The 19,009-nt window shown below is 49.4% G+C and overlaps 1 protein-coding gene across 2 annotated transcripts in view; it reads right to left on the bottom strand.

The window, feature by feature from the left end:
* The window catches only part of SLC52A2 (solute carrier family 52 member 2), a 129,440-nt gene that overhangs the window by 104,741 nt on the left and 5,690 nt on the right, over positions 1–19,009 (bottom strand). The window contains exon 2 of one of the 2 annotated variants that reach the window (XM_040433728.1): positions 4,052–4,145. The exons of the other annotated variant lie outside the window; for it this stretch is intronic. The gene's annotated coding sequence lies outside the window, so the exon portion shown is untranslated. The remainder of the gene's footprint in view (positions 1–4,051; positions 4,146–19,009) is intronic. 2 annotated transcript variants of the gene reach the window in all.

The following is a 19,009-nucleotide window of genomic DNA, read 5'->3' as shown; positions in this document are numbered from 1 at the left end:
TCTGCAAGTCTAAAGACAAAGACAAAGGTACCATAACATTCATGTGTAGGTGTGCGATAGGGCAATGTAAGCGCTGTATATGGCCATATGGAGGTGACAGACTCCCTTTAAAAAGGTTAAACTAATATAGGAGATAAAATGTGGGGGGTTGAGTCGGCACAACCTGTATGTGGTGCACATCACTATGGCGAAATACATATACAAACGGAAAATACAAATGTGATCGCACTCTGCATCCAGCATTCTGCCCTGCCTCCATGCTGGATGAGGCATTGGTGGACATTTTGGCCAAAGCGTAATAAGCCACTCACCACGTCAAGGTCGCCTCATTTGAGTGGTCCCTAACACTAGTTCCTACCTGCTTATGGGCGCCTACCAGTAGCCATTTGGCTCCAGGAGAAAGCTGTAATGGCACCGGACGGGGTTAAAAGCAGAGTGTGCTTGGCGTGCATGCTGTGCCTGCGCTCCCTGGACTTTGTGTGGCTGTCATGGCCCATAAACAGGTAGGAACTAGTGTTAGGGACCACTCAAATGAGGCGACCTTGACGTGGTGAGGGGCTTATTACGCTTTGGCCAAAATGTACACCAATGTCTCATCCAGCATGGAGGCAGGGCAGAATGCTGGATGCAGAGTGCGATCACATTTGCATTTTCCGTTTGTATATGTATTTCGCCATAGTGATGTGCACCACATACAGGGTTGTGCTGACTCAATCCCCCACATTTTTTCTTTGTAGTATATATTGGAGGCGTGGCGATCTCCTTGGAGTCATTGCACACCTGACCAGTCAATCTGTCCTGGAGGCTGGTTTTAAAGTCAGTATAAAACTGAGTCTGCTTATATAGAACCTACCAGTAGCCATTTGGCTCCAGGAGAAGTATATAGTGCGCTCAGCGTGCATGTTGGTACTTGCATCCCTGGATCCGATGAAAGCTGTAATGGCACCGGACGGGGTTACAAGCAAAGTGTACTTGGCTTGCATGCTGACCTGCGCTCCCTGGACTTTGTGTGGCTGTCATGGCCCATAAACAGGTAGGAACTAGTGTTAGGGACCACTCCATAGAGGCGACCTTGACGTGGTGAGTGGCTTATTACGCTTTGGCCAAAATGTACACCAATGTCTCATCCAGCATGGAGGCAGGGCAGAATGCTGGATGTAGAGTGCTATCGCATTTGCATTTTCCGTTAATATAGGAGATAGACTTATTACAGGCAGAGCGAGATATTCCAGGCTTTTATTTGGTATAATTTGGAGGATTTTGGCTTACAGCTTATGAAACCCCAAAGTCACAATCTCAGAAAATGAGAATATTACATGAAATCAATAAAAAAAGGATGTTAAATAGAAAAATGTAGGACCTCTGAAAAGTATAATCATACATATGTACTCAGTACTTGGTTCGGGCCCCTCAATGCGGCATGGCATGGATGCTAATAGCCTATGGCACTGCTGAGGTGTGATGGAAGACCAGGACGCTTCCAACCTATGGCACTGCTGAGGTGTTATGGAAGACCAGGACGCTTCCAGCCTATGGCACTGCTGAGGTGTTATGGAAGACCAGGACGCTTCCAGCCTATGGCACTGCTGAGGTGTTATGGAAGACCAGGACGCTTCCAGCCTATGGCACTGCTGAGGTGTTATGGAAGACCAGGACGCTTCCAGCCTATGGCACTGCTGAGGTGTTATGGAAGACCAAGACGCTTCCAGCCTATGGCACTGCTGAGGTGTTATGGAAGACCAGGACGCTTCCAACCTATGGCACTGCTGAGGTGTTATGGAAGACCAGGACGCTTCCAGCCTATGGCACTGCTAAGGTGTTATGGAAGACCAGGACGCTTCCAGCCTATGGCACTGCTAAGGTGTTATGGAAGACCAGGACGCTTCCAGCCTATGGCACTGCTGAGGTGTTATGGAAGACCAGGACGCTTCCAACTTATGGCACTGCTGAGGTGTTATGGAAGACCAGGACGCTTCCAACCTATGGCACTGCTGAGGTGTTATGGAAGACAAGGACGCTATCAGCCTATGGCACTGCTCAGGTGGTATGGAAGACCAGGACGCTTCCAACCTATGGCACTGCTGAGGTGTTATGGAAGACCAGGACGCTTCCAGCCTATGGCACTGCTGAGGTGTTATGGAAGACCAGGACGCTTCCAGCCTATGGCACTGCTGAGGTGTTATGGAAGACCAGGACGCTTCCAGCCTATGGCACTGCTGAGGTGTTATGGAAGACCAGGACGCTTCCAACTTATGGCACTGCTGAGGTGTTATGGAAGACCAGGACGCTTCCAGCCTATGGCACTGCTGAGGTGTTATGGAAGACGAGGACGCTATCAGCCTATGGCACTGCTGAGGTGTTATGGAAGACCAGGACGCTTCCAACCTATCGCACTGCTGAGGTGTGATGGAAGACCAGGACGCTTCCAACCTATGGCACTGCTGAGGTGTTATGGAAGACGAGGATGCTATCAGCCTATGGCACTGCTGAGGTGTTATGGAAGACCAGGACGCTTCCAACCTATGGCACTGCTGAGGTGTTATGGAAGACCAGGACGCTTCCAACCTATGGCACTGCTGAGGTGTTATAGAAGACCAGGACGCTTCCAGCCTATGGCACTGCTGATGTGTTATGGAAGACCAGGACGCTTCCAACCTATGGCACTGCTGAGGTGTTATGGAAGACCAGGACGCTTCCAGCCTATGGCACTGCTAAGGTGTTATGGAAGACCAGGACGCTTCCAGCCTATGGCACTGCTGAGGTGTTATGGAAGACCAGGACGCTTCCAGCCTATGGCACTGCTGAGGTGTTATGGAAGACCAGGACGCTTCCAGCCTATGGCACTGCTGAGGTGTTATGGAAGACCAGGACGCTTCCAGCCTTCAGCTCTTCTGCATTGTTCGGTCTCATGTCCCTCATTTTTCTCTTGGCAATGCTCCATAGATTCTCTATGGAGTTCAGGTCAGGCAGTTTGCTGGCCAATCAAGCACAGTAATCCCATGTTCATTTAACCAGGTTTTGGTACTTTTAGCAGTGTGGGCAGGTACCAAGTCCTGCAGGAAAATGAAGTCACCATCTCCATAAAGCTTGTCTGCGGAAGGAAGCATGAAGTGCTCCAAAATCTCCTGGTAGACGGCTGTGTTGACTCTGGACTTAATGAAGCACAGTGGACCAACACCAGCAGATGACATGGCTCCTCAAATCAACACAGACTGTGGAAACTTCACACTGGACTTCAAGCATCTTGCATTGTGTACCTCTCGATTCTTCCTCCAGACTGGGTCCTTGGTTTCCAAATGAGATGCAAAAGTTGCTTTCATCAGAAAAGAGGACTTTGGAGCACTTTTTCTTTAGCCCAGGCAAGACGCTTCTGATGCTGTTTGTTGTTCAGGAGAGGCTTGACCAGAGGAAGACGACATCTGAAGCCCATGTCCAGGATCCGTCTGTGTGTGGTGGCTCGTGATGCACTAACTCCAGCCTCGGTCCTCTCCTTGTGAAAGTCCCCAACACATTTGAATGGCCTTTTCCTGACAATCCTCTCCAGGCTGCGGTCATCCCTGCTGCTTGTGCACCTTTGTCTTCCACACTTGTCTCTTCCACATAACTTTCTATGAATGTGCTTTGACACAGCACTTTGGGAAGATCCAGCTTCGTTTGCAATTACCTTTTGAGGCTTTCCCTCCTTATGGACGGTGTCAATGATGGTTTTCTGCACAACTGTCAGCAGTCTGTCCCATGATTGTGATTCCTACTGAACCAGACTGAGAGACAATGTAAAGACTCAGGAACCCTTTGCTCAGGTGTTAGGGATTAATGACTAGAGGAGACACTGAGCCGAGAATATTCAACCTTTTCACAATATTCAAATTTTCTAAGATTGTGACTTTGGGGTTTCATAAGCTGTAAGCCATAATCATCCAAATTATAGCAAATAAAGGCCTGAGATATCTCGCTGCGCATGTAATGAGTCTCATATGTTAGCTTCACCTTTTAAGTTGCATTACTGAAATAAATGAACTTTTGCACAATATTCTAATTTTTCGAGTCTCACCTGTATATACGGAGATATACGCTCCTCAACATTGAAATTGCTGCACCCAGAAGAAGGCGTAAGGAATTGAGGAAGTAGCAGGAGTCGCTGAGATCTGCAGATGATAAAAAAATTTTTAGCACCTAGCTCCAATCAGTGGCATGTGGGAGGGGCAAAAAGCCAGACTGAAAGCAACACTTTCTATCCACATGAAACCTTAGAAACCTGAGCAGGTCGTGAGATGATTATGTGATGCCTCCTGTTCATCGCCAGTGATCACCACTTGTCACACACTGAAAGGGGCAGAATCCTTGAGCTGAGAGGCCTCGGTTTATCACTCCAGCAGATCACTACGCTCCTAGGACGAGATGTCAGCACTGTTCTACACTTCAGCTGAGAGGCCTCGGTTTATCACTCCAGCAGATCACTACGCTCCTAGGATGAGATGTCGGCACTGTTCTACACTTCAGCTGAGAGGCCTCGGTTGATCACTCCGGCAGATCACTACGCTCCTAGGATGAGATGTCGGCACTGTTCTACACTTCAGCTGAGAGGCCTCGGTTTATCACTTCAGCAGATCACTACGCTCCTAGGACGAGATGTCAGCACTGTTCTACACTTCAGCTGAGAGGCCTCGGTTTATCACCCCGGCAGATCACTACGCTCCTAGGAGGAGATGTCGGCACTGTTCGACACTTCAGCTGAAAAGGCCTCGGTTGATCACTCCGGCAGATCACTACGCTCCTAGGACGAGATGTCAGCACTGTTCTACACTTCAGCTGAGAGGCCTCGGTTTATCACTCCAGCAGATCACTACGCTCCTAGGACGAGATGTCAGCACTGGTCAACAATAAGCTCACTGATGGCCGCCAAGGCGTGGAACTGAACGTGGCATTCATACTCGACACTGAATACATCGAGAGGTTTCAAAAATTTTGTATCCATTTTTTATCATTAACATGTCTACCGATCCTGTGATTTCCAGAATCCCATGACGTTTCCTTAGTTTTAATGTTGAGGAGAGCAGATACACTGAACAGTATAAAGAATATACAGATCAGGGAGAAGAAAATTTTGCTCCTCAGGACACACACATTGTGAGCGCAGCTCCGGGGAAAGGTGAATGCTGAACATGCAGATTCCAGCTGCACACAGGGTCCTGTTAAAACTTCACTTTTATTGGATCCAACATTAAAATCTCAGTTGAAATGTCAGGGTTAACGCGTTTCAGCCGTAGTCATAAGTCATAAACCTTGAAAGACCTGCTCTTATCTGAGACTTCAATGCTGGAACCAATAAACATTGCGATTTAACAGAAAATCGGGGGTGGCGGCAATCGGCACATACAGGTGTATACAGGGTGCACTACAGGAGTGTATATGAGCGGTGTATACAGGGTGCACTACAGGAGTGTATATGAGCGGTGTATACAGGGTGCACTACAGGAGTGTATATGAGAGGGGTGTATACAGGGTGCACTACAGGGGTGTATATGAGAGAGGTGTATACAGGGTGCACTACAGGGGTGTATATGAGCGGTGTATACAGGGTGCACTACAGGGGTGTATATGAGAGAGGTGTATACAGGGTGCACTACAGGGGTGTATATGAGCGGTGTATACAGGGTGCACTACAGGAGTGTATATGAGAGGGGTGTATACAGGGTGCACTACAGGGGTGTATATGAGAGAGGTGTATACAGGGTGCACTACAGGGGTGTATATGAGCGGTGTATACAGGGTGCACTACAGGGGTGTATATGAGAGAGGTGTATACAGGGTGCACTACAGGAGTGTATATGAGCGGTGTATACAGGGTGCACTACAGGGGTGTATATGAGAGAGGTGTATACAGGGTGCACTACAGGGGTGTATATGAGCGGTGTATACAGGGTGCACTACAGGGGTGTATATGAGAGAGGTGTATACAGGGTGCACTACAGGGGTGTATATGAGCGGTGTATACAGGGTGCACTACAGGAGTGTATATGAGAGGGGTGTATACAGGGTGCACTACAGGGGTGTATATGAGAGAGGTGTATACAGGGTGCACTACAGGGGTGTATATGAGCGGTGTATACAGGGTGCACTACAGGGGTGTATATGAGAGAGGTGTATACAGGGTGCACTACAGGAGTGTATATGAGCGGTGTATACAGGGTGCACTACAGGAGTGTATATGAGCGGTGTATACAGGGTGCACTACAGGGGTGTATATGAGCGGTGTATACAGGGTGCACTACAGGGGTGTATATGAGCGGTGTATACAGGGTGCACTACAGGGGTGTATATGAGCGGTGTATACAGGGTGTACTACAGGGGTGTATATGAGCGGTGTATACAGGGTGCACTACAGGAGTGTATATGAGCGGTGTATACAGGGTGCACTACAGGGGTGTATATGAGCGGTGTATACAGGGTGCACTACAGGGATGTATATGAGCGGTGTATACAGGGTGCACTACAGGGGTGTATATGAGCAGTGTATACAGGGTGCACTACAGGGGTGTACTACAGGGGTGTATATGAGAGAGGTGTATACAGGGGTGTATATGAGAGGTGTATACAGGGTGTACTACAGGGGTGTATATGAGAGAGGTGTATGAGAGGTGTATACAGGGGTGTATATGAGAGGTGTATACAGGGTGCACTACAGGAGTGTATATGAGCGGTGTATACAGGGTGCACTACAGGGGTGTATATGAGCGGTGTATACAGGGTGCACTACAGGGGTGTATATGAGCGGTGTATACAGGGTGCACTACAGGGATGTATATGAGCGGTGTATACAGGGTGCACTACAGGGGTGTATATGAGCGGTGTATACAGGGTGCACTACAGGGGTGTACTACAGGGGTGTATATGAGAGAGGTGTATACAGGGGTGTATATGAGAGGTGTATACAGGGTGTACTACAGGGGTGTATATGAGAGAGGTGTATGAGAGGTGTATACAGGGGTGTATATGAGCGGTGTATGAGAGGTGTATACAGGGGTGTATATGAGCGGTGTATACAGGGTGCACTACAGGGGTGTATATGAGCGGTGTATACAGGGTGCACTACAGGGGTGTATATGAGCGGTGTATACAGGGTGCACTACAGGGGTGTATATGAGAGGTGTATACAGGGTGCACTACAGGAGTGTATATGAGCGGTGTATACAGGGTGCACTACAGGGGTGTATATGAGCGGTGTATACAGGGTGCACTACAGGGGTGTATACAGGGTGTACTACAGGGGTGTATATGAGAGAGGTGTATGAGAGGTGTATACAGGGGTGTACTACAGGGGTGTATATGAGAGAGGTGTATACAGGGTGCACTACAGGGGTGTATATGAGCGGTGTATACAGGGTGCACTACAGGGGTGTATATGAGCGGTGTATACAGGGTGCACTACAGGAGTGTATATGAGCGGTGTATACAGGGTGCACTACAGGGGTGTATATGAGCGGTGTATACAGGGTGCACTACAGGAGTGTATATGAGCGGTGTATACAGGGTGCACTACAGGGGTGTATATGAGAGAGGTGTATGAGAGGTGTATACAGGGGTGTATATGAGAGGTGTATACAGGGTGCACTACAGGAGTGTATATGAGCGGTGTATACAGGGTGCACTACAGGGGTGTATATGAGCGGTGTATACAGGGTGCACTACAGGAGTGTATATGAGCGGTGTATACAGGGTGCACTACAGGGGTGTATATGAGCGGTGTATACAGGGTGCACTACAGGGGTGTATATGAGCGGTGTATACAGGGTGCACTACAGGGGTGTATATGAGCAGTGTATACAGGGTGCACTACAGGAGTGTATATGAGCGGTGTATACAGGGTGCACTACAGGGGTGTATATGAGCGGTGTATACAGGGTGCACTACAGGGGTGTATATGAGCGGTGTATACAGGGTGCACTACAGGGGTGTATATGAGTGGTGTATACAGGGTGCACTACAGGGGTGTATACAGGGTGTACTACAGGGGTGTATATGAGAGAGGTGTATGAGAGGTGTATACAGGGGTGTATATGAGAGGTGTATACAGGGTGCACTACAGGGGTGTATATGAGCGGTGTATACAGGGTGCACTACAGGGGTGTATATGAGCGGTGTATACAGGGTGCACTACAGGGGTGTATATGAGCGGTGTATACAGGGTGCACTACAGGGGTGTACTACAGGGGTGTATATGAGAGAGGTGTATACAGGGGTGTATATGAGCGGTGTATACAGGGTGCACTACAGGAGTGTATATGAGCGGTGTATACAGGGTGCACTACAGGGGTGTATATGAGCGGTGTATACAGGGTGCACTACAGGGGTGTATACAGGGTGTACTACAGGGGTGTATATGAGAGAGGTGTATGAGAGGTGTATATGAGAGAGGTGTATGAGAGGTGTATACAGGGGTGTATATGAGAGGTGTATACAGGGTGCACTACAGGGGTGTATACAGGGTGTACTACAGGGGTGTATATGAGAGGTGTATACAGGGTAGAGTGTTTCATTTTGTAATGGAAAAAATAATAGTTTTTGCAGACTTTGCTCACGCCCCAGGTCTCGGTGATGTAAAAGATATACATGCCTAATTTCAAGAAGATTGGATAATATTTAGAGGTTGCACACTTTGATCAGTTTTGTAAAAGTAGGCAAAAAAAATAAGATTTGTAATGTCAATTACTTTTATTGGGAAAACTAGAAATCACAAACTTAAAATAATATTAAAACTGGACACTAAGATTAATGGGTAGTATGATAGGCAAACAGGTGTTCTATTAACCCCTTAACGACCAGCGCCATACATGTACACGGCGAGGCTCTGGGGGGGCACCATGCCTGCTCTTACCGGCAGACTGACATGCCGGGTATGGGCCGCATGACGCTGCACCGTCCCCTGCAGCTCCAATGAGACCGGCACATGGCAGCGCAGGAAGCTGTCAGAGGCATCGGGGCGAGGTCAGGTGCTGAACCGGTCAGCAGCGGTCACCTCCGAGGTCAGGCAGGGACACCAGTGTTTGGGTCCCTATTGGATGGAACAACGCTCCGGCCAATGTCAGCGCTACAGCTGCACAGGAAGAGGCAGAACGTCCCTGCAGGCAGCCATTCTAGCTGGTGACTGCGGCCAGAGAGGTTCTGTGCTTCTCGGCTTGCTGGGACTTGTGGTGCACACCACAGCGATTTAACCCCTTTTCTGCTGAAAAGAAGAAGATCTGGAATAGCTGCACAGAATTTTTCATTCCATTTGCAGCTGTTCCAGATCCCTAAACCACCCTCCGTCCCTCACGATTCCCGCCCCCCCTGCCCTTTTTTTTTACGGACGCCATTTGGTCTGTGCACTTTTTTTGGTCTTTTTATTTTATTTTTTACCCTTTTCCAGCTCTGCACCACTTTTTGTGCGTGCAAGCTGTGAGCGCCAAGTGCTGTTCAGTGCGTACCTGCCTGATCAGCACCTGCAGATTGTGCTGATTGTTTGGATTTTTTGGCAATTTTTTCATTTTTTTTTGTTAAAAAAGAAACAAGTACTCAGGGCTTTATATAAATATATATAGAGTTCTAATATATTATATATATCTCAATCTACTCAAGAGCCCTCATAGAGACCCTCGGATCACTGGTTAGTGCATTTATATATATGACATTTTTAGCCAGCGTTCACTGTAGTGAATTTTTATACTACAGTTTTTGCAAGCACATTTTTATATATTTTTTTTTTTACAACTTTTCTTCTAAATTTAATTTCAAATTTATTACAAGCCCCTTCACGTGTGAAAACACGATATACACCCCACACACACTAAATAAAGGTTTACACATTTCACACCCCAATAAAATAAAAATGGCCGGTCCGTCCCAACGTGTATACTGAAGAGGCACGCGCCATGCTCACCTCCGATACGGAGTCTGCCAGTGAGGGAGAAGAGGAGGCCACTTTCCTCTCCCCCCTCATCATCATCATCCGCTGATGAGGGACCCTCTAGAAGGCCCCCCAGGGTAGCAGAGGAGGCAGCCCCCCAGAGTGACCCCATATGGACCCCACCCCCTGACGATTATCAGCCCCAAATTCCTGAGTTTGTGGAAAACTCTGGAATCCAAACTGACTGCACGGGATTCACAGAAATAGATTTTTTCTAAATCCCTTTCTCAGAAGATTTTATACATTTGATGGTGACCCAAACCAATTTATACGCCCGGCCATTTATTTCCCAGAACCCCACTTCGCCATATGCTGGACCCCAGTAAGTGCAGCAGAGGTCATGACGTTTTGGGGACTCGTGCTGCATATGAACCTTGTAAAAAAACACCATTAGGCAATATTGGAGTTCGGACATTTTCTACAGTCAGACCACGACCCGGAATCAATTTGAAAATCCCTACACTACAACGTCAATGCACAGCGCCCACCCCAAAATGACCCGACATTGGACCGACTGTTCAAGGTTAGGCCCGTCCTCGACCACTAACACCAGGTTTGCTGAGGTGGACACCCCCGATAAAAATGTCAGTGTAGATGAGCCCCTATTACTGTTTAAAGGGAGGGTTAGATTCCGCCAGTACCTGCCTAGCAAACGGGCGAGGTATGGCAGAAAGATGTACAAACTCTGAGAGAGTAGCTCATTAAAGTGAATGGGTCCACAATCCGCTGCTGCTGCCCCACGGTTGATGTTCGTGCAAATTGCGGGCCGCAGCACAGCCACGGGGTGCACATGTTCGTGTGCAAGAGGCCTAAGGACAAGAGGGACGTCCTTGTACTGACCACCATTCACACTAACGCCAGCTCCCCTGCCCTGTACGAGGTACCACAACCACTGAGAATGGGTGAAAGCAGGGCTCTCCTCCATGAGAACATGGACAAGAGGGACGTCCTTGTACTGACCACCATTCACACTAACGCCAGCTCCCCTGCCCTGTACGAGGTACCACAACCACTGAGAATGGGTGAAAGCAGGGCTCTCCTCCATGAGAACATGGACAAGAGGGACGTCCTTGTACTGACCACCATTCACACTAACACCAGCTCCCCTGCCCTGTACGAGGTAGCACAACTACTGAGAATGGGTGAAAGCAGGGCTCTCCTCCATGAGAACATGGACAAGAGGGACGTCCTTGTACTGACCACCATTCACACTAACACCAGCTCCCCTGCCCTGTACGAGGTACCACAACCACTGAGAATGGGTGAAAGCAGGGCTCTCCTCCATGGGAACATAGACAAGAGGGACGTCCTTGTACTGACCACCATTCACACTAACGCCAGCTCTCCTGCCCTGTACGAGGTACCACAACCACTGAGAATGGGTGAAAGCAGGGCTCTCCTCCATGGGAACATAGACAAGAGGGACGTCCTTGTACTGACCACCATTCACACTAACACCAGCTCCCCTGCCCTGTACGAGGTACCACAACCACTGAGAATGGGTGAAAGCAGGGCTCTCCTCCATGGGAACATAGACAAGAGGGACGTCCTTGTACTGACCACCATTCACACTAACACCAGCTCCCCTGCCCTGTACGAGGTACCACAACCACTGAGAATGGGTGAAAGCAGGGCTCTCCTCCATGGGAACATAGACAAGAGGGACGTCCTTGTACTGACCACCATTCACACTAACGCCAGCTCTCCTGCCCTGTACGAGGTACCACAACCACTGAGAATGGGTGAAAGCAGGGCTCTCCTCCATGAGAACATGGACAAGAGGGACGTCCTTGTACTGACCACCATTCACACTAACGCCAGCTCCCCTGCCCTGTACGAGGTACCACAACCACTGAGAATGGGTGAAAGCAGGGCTCTCCTCCATGGGAACATAGACAAGAGGGACGTCCTTGTACTGACCACCATTCACACTAACGCCAGCTCTCCTGCCCTGTACGAGGTACCACAACCACTGAGAATGGGTGAAAGCAGGGCTCTCCTCCATGAGAACATGGACAAGAGGGACGTCCTTGTACTGACCACCATTCACACTAACGCCAGCTCCCCTGCCCTGTACGAGGTACCACAACCACTGAGAATGGGTGAAAGCAGGGCTCTCCTCCATGAGAACATGGACAAGAGGGACGTCCTTGTACTGACCACCATTCACACTAACGCCAGCTCCCCTGCCCTGTACGAGGTACCACAACCACTGAGAATGGGTGAAAGCAGGGCTCTCCTCCATGAGAACATGGACAAGAGGGACGTCCTTGTACTGACCACCATTCACACTAACACCAGCTCCCCTGCCCTGTACGAGGTACCACAACCACTGAGAATGGGTGAAAGCAGGGCTCTCCTCCATGGGAACATGGACAAGAGGCACGTCCTTGTACTGACCACCATTCACACTAACACCAGCTCCCCTGCCCTGTACGAGGTACCACAACCACTGAGAATGGGTGAAAGCAGGGCTCTCCTCCATGAGAACATGGACAAGAGGGACGTCCTTGTACTGACCACCATTCACACTAACGCCAGCTCCCCTGCCCTGTACGAGGTACCACAACCACTGAGAATGGGTGAAAGCAGGGCTCTCCTCCATGAGAACATGGACAAGAGGGACGTCCTTGTACTGACCACCATTCACACTAACGCCAGCTCCCCTGCCCTGTACGAAGTACCACAACCACTGAGAATGGGTGAAAGCAGGGCTCTCCTCCATGAGAACATGCTGGTGACAAGAGGGACGTCCATGTACTGACCACCATTCACACTAACGCCAGCTCCCCTGCCCTGTAGGTACCACCACCGTCCCCAAACCAGTTTGTATCCTGGACTACAACAGGCACATGGGAGGGGTGGATCTTTCAGATCAAGTTCTGAAGCCCTACAGTGCCTCGCGAAAAACGGAAGTGTGGTACAAAAAGCTGGCCGTGCACCTCGTACAGGTGGCAATATGCAATGTGTACGCGCTATTTCAGTCTGCAGGCCACACAGGAAACTTTCCTTCAGTTCCAAGAGGTGGTTATCAAGGCCCTAATTTTATAAACTCAGGCTGGGAAGGGTCCCAGTACTTCTGGAAGTCATGGTGCCCGTGTTGTACCAGGGCAACATTTTCCAGGTCAAGTCCCCCAGACAGCAAGGAAGGGACGGACCCAAAAAAGATGCAGGGTGTGTTCCAAAAGAGGGATAAGGAAAGACACCATATACCACTGCGAAACCTCAGGAGTGCCTCAGAATCTACCGCTCATCCATGGAGTATTAATTTAATTCCACTTTATATCTCTGATTTAGTCCACCTCGCTTGTCTATCCACTTTCCAACAATCACTACATACTTTTTTCTGTGAGACAACCGTGCCCTTTACACCCCTTAAAATGTTCGTACGGGGGTGCACTTTCCAAAATGGGGTCACTTATTGGGGTTTTTTCATTTCTGGGGACCTCAGGAATTTTTTTAATGCGACATGGCAGCTAAAATCCATGTTTGTTTATTCAGGCCTGCAAAAACCTATTTTTGCACTTTGCCTGTAGAGCCCTGCTGTGCCCCAATACAGCAGGCTACGAGCACATATGGGGTGTTTGAAAAAAGGGGAGAAAATGGGGAACATATACTGGGGTGCATTTTCATCTTGAACCTCTTGTGAAAGTGAAAAATTAGGGTCTGCTAGTAATTTTTCATTTTTACAAATGTGTGCTTTGAAATCCTCTCTCTAGTATTTCTGCCTTCTGTGAAACACCCGTTTGCTGAAAAGTACCCTTTCCACCACTTAAAATGTTCGTACGGGGGTGCTCTTTCCAAAATGGGGTCACTTATTGGGGTTTTTCATTTCTGGGGACCTCAGAAATTTCTCTCCTAACGCCATTGTCACGGCTTGGTGGTAGTTTGCCATGAAACTTTTAGCCGCGGATGCTAGTTGCCAGCGGCGACGTGTTGTTGTATTGCATACGAGTGCATTTCCCCTTTAGGGCTGTCTTCCTTCCCATTCAGGTGATCACGGGGTTAAGGTGTGCGCTAGGTGAAGCTGGATGTGGCCTCTCGGCTCTTAGGCTGGGTTCACACTTGAGCGTTTTACAGCGCGTTCAAACGCGCTGTAAAACGCTCAACACATGAAAACCAATGCTTCCCTATGGCCCTGGTTCTCACTTGAGCGTTTTACAGCGCGTTTGAACGCGCTGAAAAACGCCCTACGCTCAAACAAGTTCTTGAGCTTCTTTGGGGCGTTTTGACGCGCGCTTGTGGCCATAGGACACTGCAGTCAATCACACAAACGCGCGTCAAACGCGCGTTTACTATTGCAAAAAACGTGCATAAAAACGCGCGACAAAAACGCGCGTTAAACACGCATATCAAATACGCTCAGGTCTGAACCCAGCCTTATAGTCTTGGTGTTGAGAGCCGGAGGTCAGATTCACTTCAGCCTTTATTGGGGCTGGATGCAATGCTCCTTTCTGGGCATTTCCAGCTTCCCTGTCCTTGAGGGCCACCTTGTGGGACATCAAGGTCCTTGCCTTTGTCTACCCTTCCCCATTGTTATGTTTGGCGCTGCACTTATGGGTTGATGTTTGTCTAGTTGTTTGTTCCATGTGTGGTTTTGTCTATGGTGTGGATGATACCGCATGGTTTCTAGACATGTCCTGTTTGTTGTACCTCCGGAAGGGGGTCCCTGGGGTTCCCCGGAGGGGGAACTACAAGACAGCAAGCTGTGGCTTCCGTTAAGTGATCTTGTTCTGTTGTCTGTGGTCATTTGGCCCCAGGACACTTGCCTGCCGTTCTGTTGTTGCTTGCTGTCTTCTTCTTGTTACTAGGCCTGTGGGAAACTCCAATTTATCTGTGTTGTGGATGAATCGGCCGTCTCTTATTCCTTACTTCCATATAGCAGAGACTGATAGGGTCAGTAGGGCCCAGGTTTCGGTGCATGAGCCCTCCTACCATCTGGGTCCGCTCATGCGGTTAGGAGGTCAGGGACAGGATGAGGGTGGCGATAGGAGGAGACCTTCTCCCTTATCCTGACTTTCAGGACTAGTGGCTTTCCTTAATTTCAGTTTCCCCCACTCCCCATCGTGACAGCCATATGGTGCTCCTTTCACTCTGAAGCCTGCTGTGCGCACAATCATAATTTTTTTAGCACATATTGGGTGTTGGCGTATTCGGGGGGAAATGGGGAACAAAATGTGGGGTTCATTTTGTCCTGTTACCCCTTCTGAAAGTGAAAAATGTGGGTGTAAAGCAACATTTTCTGGAAAAAAAAATATATTTTTCATTTTCACAGCCAAGCGTATCCTAATTCTGTGAAACGTGCTCACTACACACCTTGAAATATTCCTTAAGGGGTGTAGTTTCCTGAATGGGGTCACTTTTTGGGGGTTTCCACTCTAGGGTTCAATTGCAAGATGGCGGCTGCCATTATTCTAGTGAAATCTGCCTTCCAGAAGCCATTTGGTGCTCCTTTCCTTCTGACCCCTGTGGTACGCCCATATCGCAGTATACAAGCACATATGGGGCATTGCTGTAATCAGGAGAAAATTAGCAATACATTAGCGGGTGCATTTTCTCCAGTTCCCCCTTGTGAAAGTGAAAAATTTGGGCCTAAAGTCCATTTTTCTGAGAAAAAAAATTCATTTTTCATTTTCACAGCCAATTCCATGAATCACTGTTGAGGACAAAGTTCTCACTACACATCTTGAAATATTCCTTGAGGAGTGTAGATTCCAGAAAGGGTTAACAACGTTTGTAAAATCCGTTTTGAATAGCTTGAGGGGTGTAGTTTCTAAAATGGGGTGATTTATGGGTGGTTTCTGTGGCAAACCTCGCCACTTCTGGACTATAATGTAAGAAAGGTTGTCTGTAGGTTGTGCTGTATGCTATATGTGTTTTGCTATGTATATTGGGCTGTAACAGATGGACTCTTTTATAGTATTTTAGGTTCGGCTGTCCATACACCCCCCCCAACCTCCCATCAGCCCTTGCTATTGTCTGCCCCACCTTTCCTTGTATTATAGTAATCTATTCACCCTATTGTATGTAAATGAGGCTGTTGAGGGGTTTGTAACATGTGTGCTGTGCCTAGTAAAGTCAGTGACTCCCAGACTGTGTCTCGTCCGGTTATTGGGAGGATTGGGAACATTGCCTTACTGTTCAGCGCGGACTGTGGATTTACCTGTTATACCAGCGGAGATCGTGGATTCTAATATTGCACTCCGCTACAATTGGTGGCAGCAGTGGGATCCAACCTTACAGCCGAAAAGCGGTGTTCGTGTAAATTGAAACTACCGAACAAGGAAAGTGAAGGGCAATTCGTATGGAACAAAGGAACGAACAACGAGGTGAATGGAGATTGATTATGCTGCTTTGAAACGGCGGACATTGAAAGAGCTATTGGAAGCCAGGGGTAAAGTAGCCAGCAACAAACCCAAGGACGTACTAATTGCCGAGCTGATAGAGGGAGACAGAGCCCGCAGCGCTACACCCCCAGCAGCCATGGAGGAGACACTCTACCAGAGGGAAATGAGAACCAGGCTGGAATTTCTGCCACAGCCTATATCAGAGGCCATGATGCAAATGGTAATGGCCAATGTGCAGGAGTACGTGATGGCACACAGCCCACAGCATGCACCGTCCCGAGCGGAATCCACCCCTGGGTCACTCTACAGCCAGGTAAAACCCGAAATTCCCTATCATGCCTTTAAAGTATTTTGCGAGGAGAAGGATGAGATTGATGGGTTTTTACAGGATTTTGAAAGGCTGTGTGATTTACATGACTTGGAACGGGCAGTATGGGTCCCCTTGCTGGCAGGCAAGCTAGCAGGGCGGGCAGCGGAAGCATATCGCGCTGTACCCAGCGAGGACAGCAGAGATTATGAAAAAGTAAAGCGAGCGATATTAGAGAGGTATGCCATTACCCCAGAAGCATACCGGCGGAAATTTAGAAACCTGTGAAAACCAGAGAAAGATTCTCATGCTGAGTGGGCACACAAGCTGGACCAGGCATCACAAGGGTGGATACAAGCCAGCCAAGCCACTACTATGGAAGAATTGCGGCAGTTAATGCTGTTGGAGCAATTCTTCAACGGTTTGTCTCCAGAGACACAAGAATGGGTGCGGGACAGGAAGCCTCTCACCCTAACAGAAGCGGCACGCTTAGCCGATCAGCATTTTGATGCGAGAAGGCATCAGGTAACCCTCCCCAAAAGTTACCCGCGACCCGCGGGGTCACCCGGCATTCCACCACCCTCCAGGTATAATGGACGTGCCAATATCCAGTGCCACACCTGCAAACAGTGGGGGCATATGGCCCGTGAGTGCACCCAAAATCGAGGCAGACCCGCCTGGAACCAAGCTCGACCGAATCCGGCACCAAGGGCTGCTGCCCACCATTATCAGCGGGAGCCAGCTGCCCAAGAGATGTGGAGTGTGCAAGCCGAGGAACCTCTAGGGGTATTACACGAGGTGATGTCCGTTCGAGCCACCGACAACAGACAGCATCATCGCCAGCTGGTGACCCTGGAAGGGAAGGAAGTACAAGGGCTCCGAGATTCCGGAGCCACGCTCACCTTGATCGCACCCCATCTGGTTCCAGGTTCCGCTCACACTGGCGGATCAGTGGCCGTAAGGGTGGCAGGGGGAGCAGTGTACCGACTACCCACTGCTAAAGTGCATTTGGATTGGGGTGTGGGAGAGGGGGTTGTGGAAGTGGGCCTCATGCAAAATCTACCAGCAGATGTTGTACTGGGGAATGACTTGGGCCAGATGACCTCTGCTTTTGTGCCCGAGGCTCCACACCAGGAAGCTCATCCAGTGACCACACGGCAGCAGGCTCGCATCACGGCTCCACTAGCACACTGAGGCTCAGGTACGAGACCATGACCCCCACACGACCCGTATGTCCTGGGATACCCCAACTACATTTGAGGCAGAGGTAAAGTCAGACCCCACGCTACAGATATAGGGACAGAGTACACACCGACCAGGCTGGGTTAGAGGGGGAGCGGTACACGTGGGAGAAGGGGCTACTGTACCGGATTGCTGAAAGAGGAGTGGGGGGTCAGTCACAGTGACCACCAAACAGTTAGTGGTTCCCCAGAAATATCGGCAAGAGCTACTAAGGATTGCGCACGATATTCCCTTGTCTGGGCATCTAGGGATGACCCGTACCCGATATAGGTTAACCCATGCATTTTTCTGGCCAGGGATTTCTAAAGATGTGAGGCAGTACTGCACCTCCCGTGATATATGCCAGCGAGTAGGCAAGCGAGGTGACCGCCACAAAGCTAAATTATGTCCCCTCCCCATTATTTCAGAACCTTTCAGTAGGGTGGCCGTCGACATAGTGGGGCCCTTACCCAAACCCAGTCCCTCTGGGAAAAGGTTTATCTTAACAGTAGTGGACTATGCCACACGATACCCTGAGGCCGTAGCCCTCACTAATATCCATGCTGAAACTGTGGCCGAGGCTTTAATAAAGATATTTTCCCGGGTAGGATTTCCCCAAGAAATAATATCCGATAGGGGCACCCAATTCACTGCCGAGGTCACCCAACAACTGTGGAGGATATGTGGCATTAAGCCAATAATAAATTCGGCCTACCACCCCCAGTCCAATGGCCTATGCGAAAGATTTAACGGTACGCTGAAACAAATGCTCCGTACGTTTGGAGAAGCGCACAAAGACTGGGAGCGGTTTTTACCCCACCTGCTCTTCGCATACAGGGAGGTACCCCAAGAATCGACAGGGTTTTCTCCGTTTGAATTACTGTTTGGAAGGAGGGTACGAGGGCCGTTAGACCTAATTAGGGAGCATTGGGAGGGTGAGAGTAGCCCAGATGGAACCCCTATCGTATCTTACGTACTGGAGTTCCGGGACCGTCTGGAGGCGCTGACTCAGACTGTGCGCACCAACCTCCGGGCGGCCCAGCAGCGCCAGCGCCGCTGGTACGATAGGGGAGCCAGAGACCGCAGCTTTCAAGTGGGGCAGAAGGTTTTGATTCTAAAACCCGTCCGCACCGACAAGCTGCAGGCCATCTGGCAAGGCCCATACCAGGTGGTGGAGCAGAGATGTGACAC

The sequence above is a fragment of the Bufo bufo genome, chromosome 5 (assembly GCF_905171765.1).
Source record: "Bufo bufo chromosome 5, aBufBuf1.1, whole genome shotgun sequence".
In the NCBI taxonomy this organism is placed as follows: domain Eukaryota; kingdom Metazoa; phylum Chordata; class Amphibia; order Anura; family Bufonidae; genus Bufo; species Bufo bufo.
Note: the sequence above shows the minus strand (reverse complement) of the source record. Positions and strands in the feature narration are given on the sequence as shown.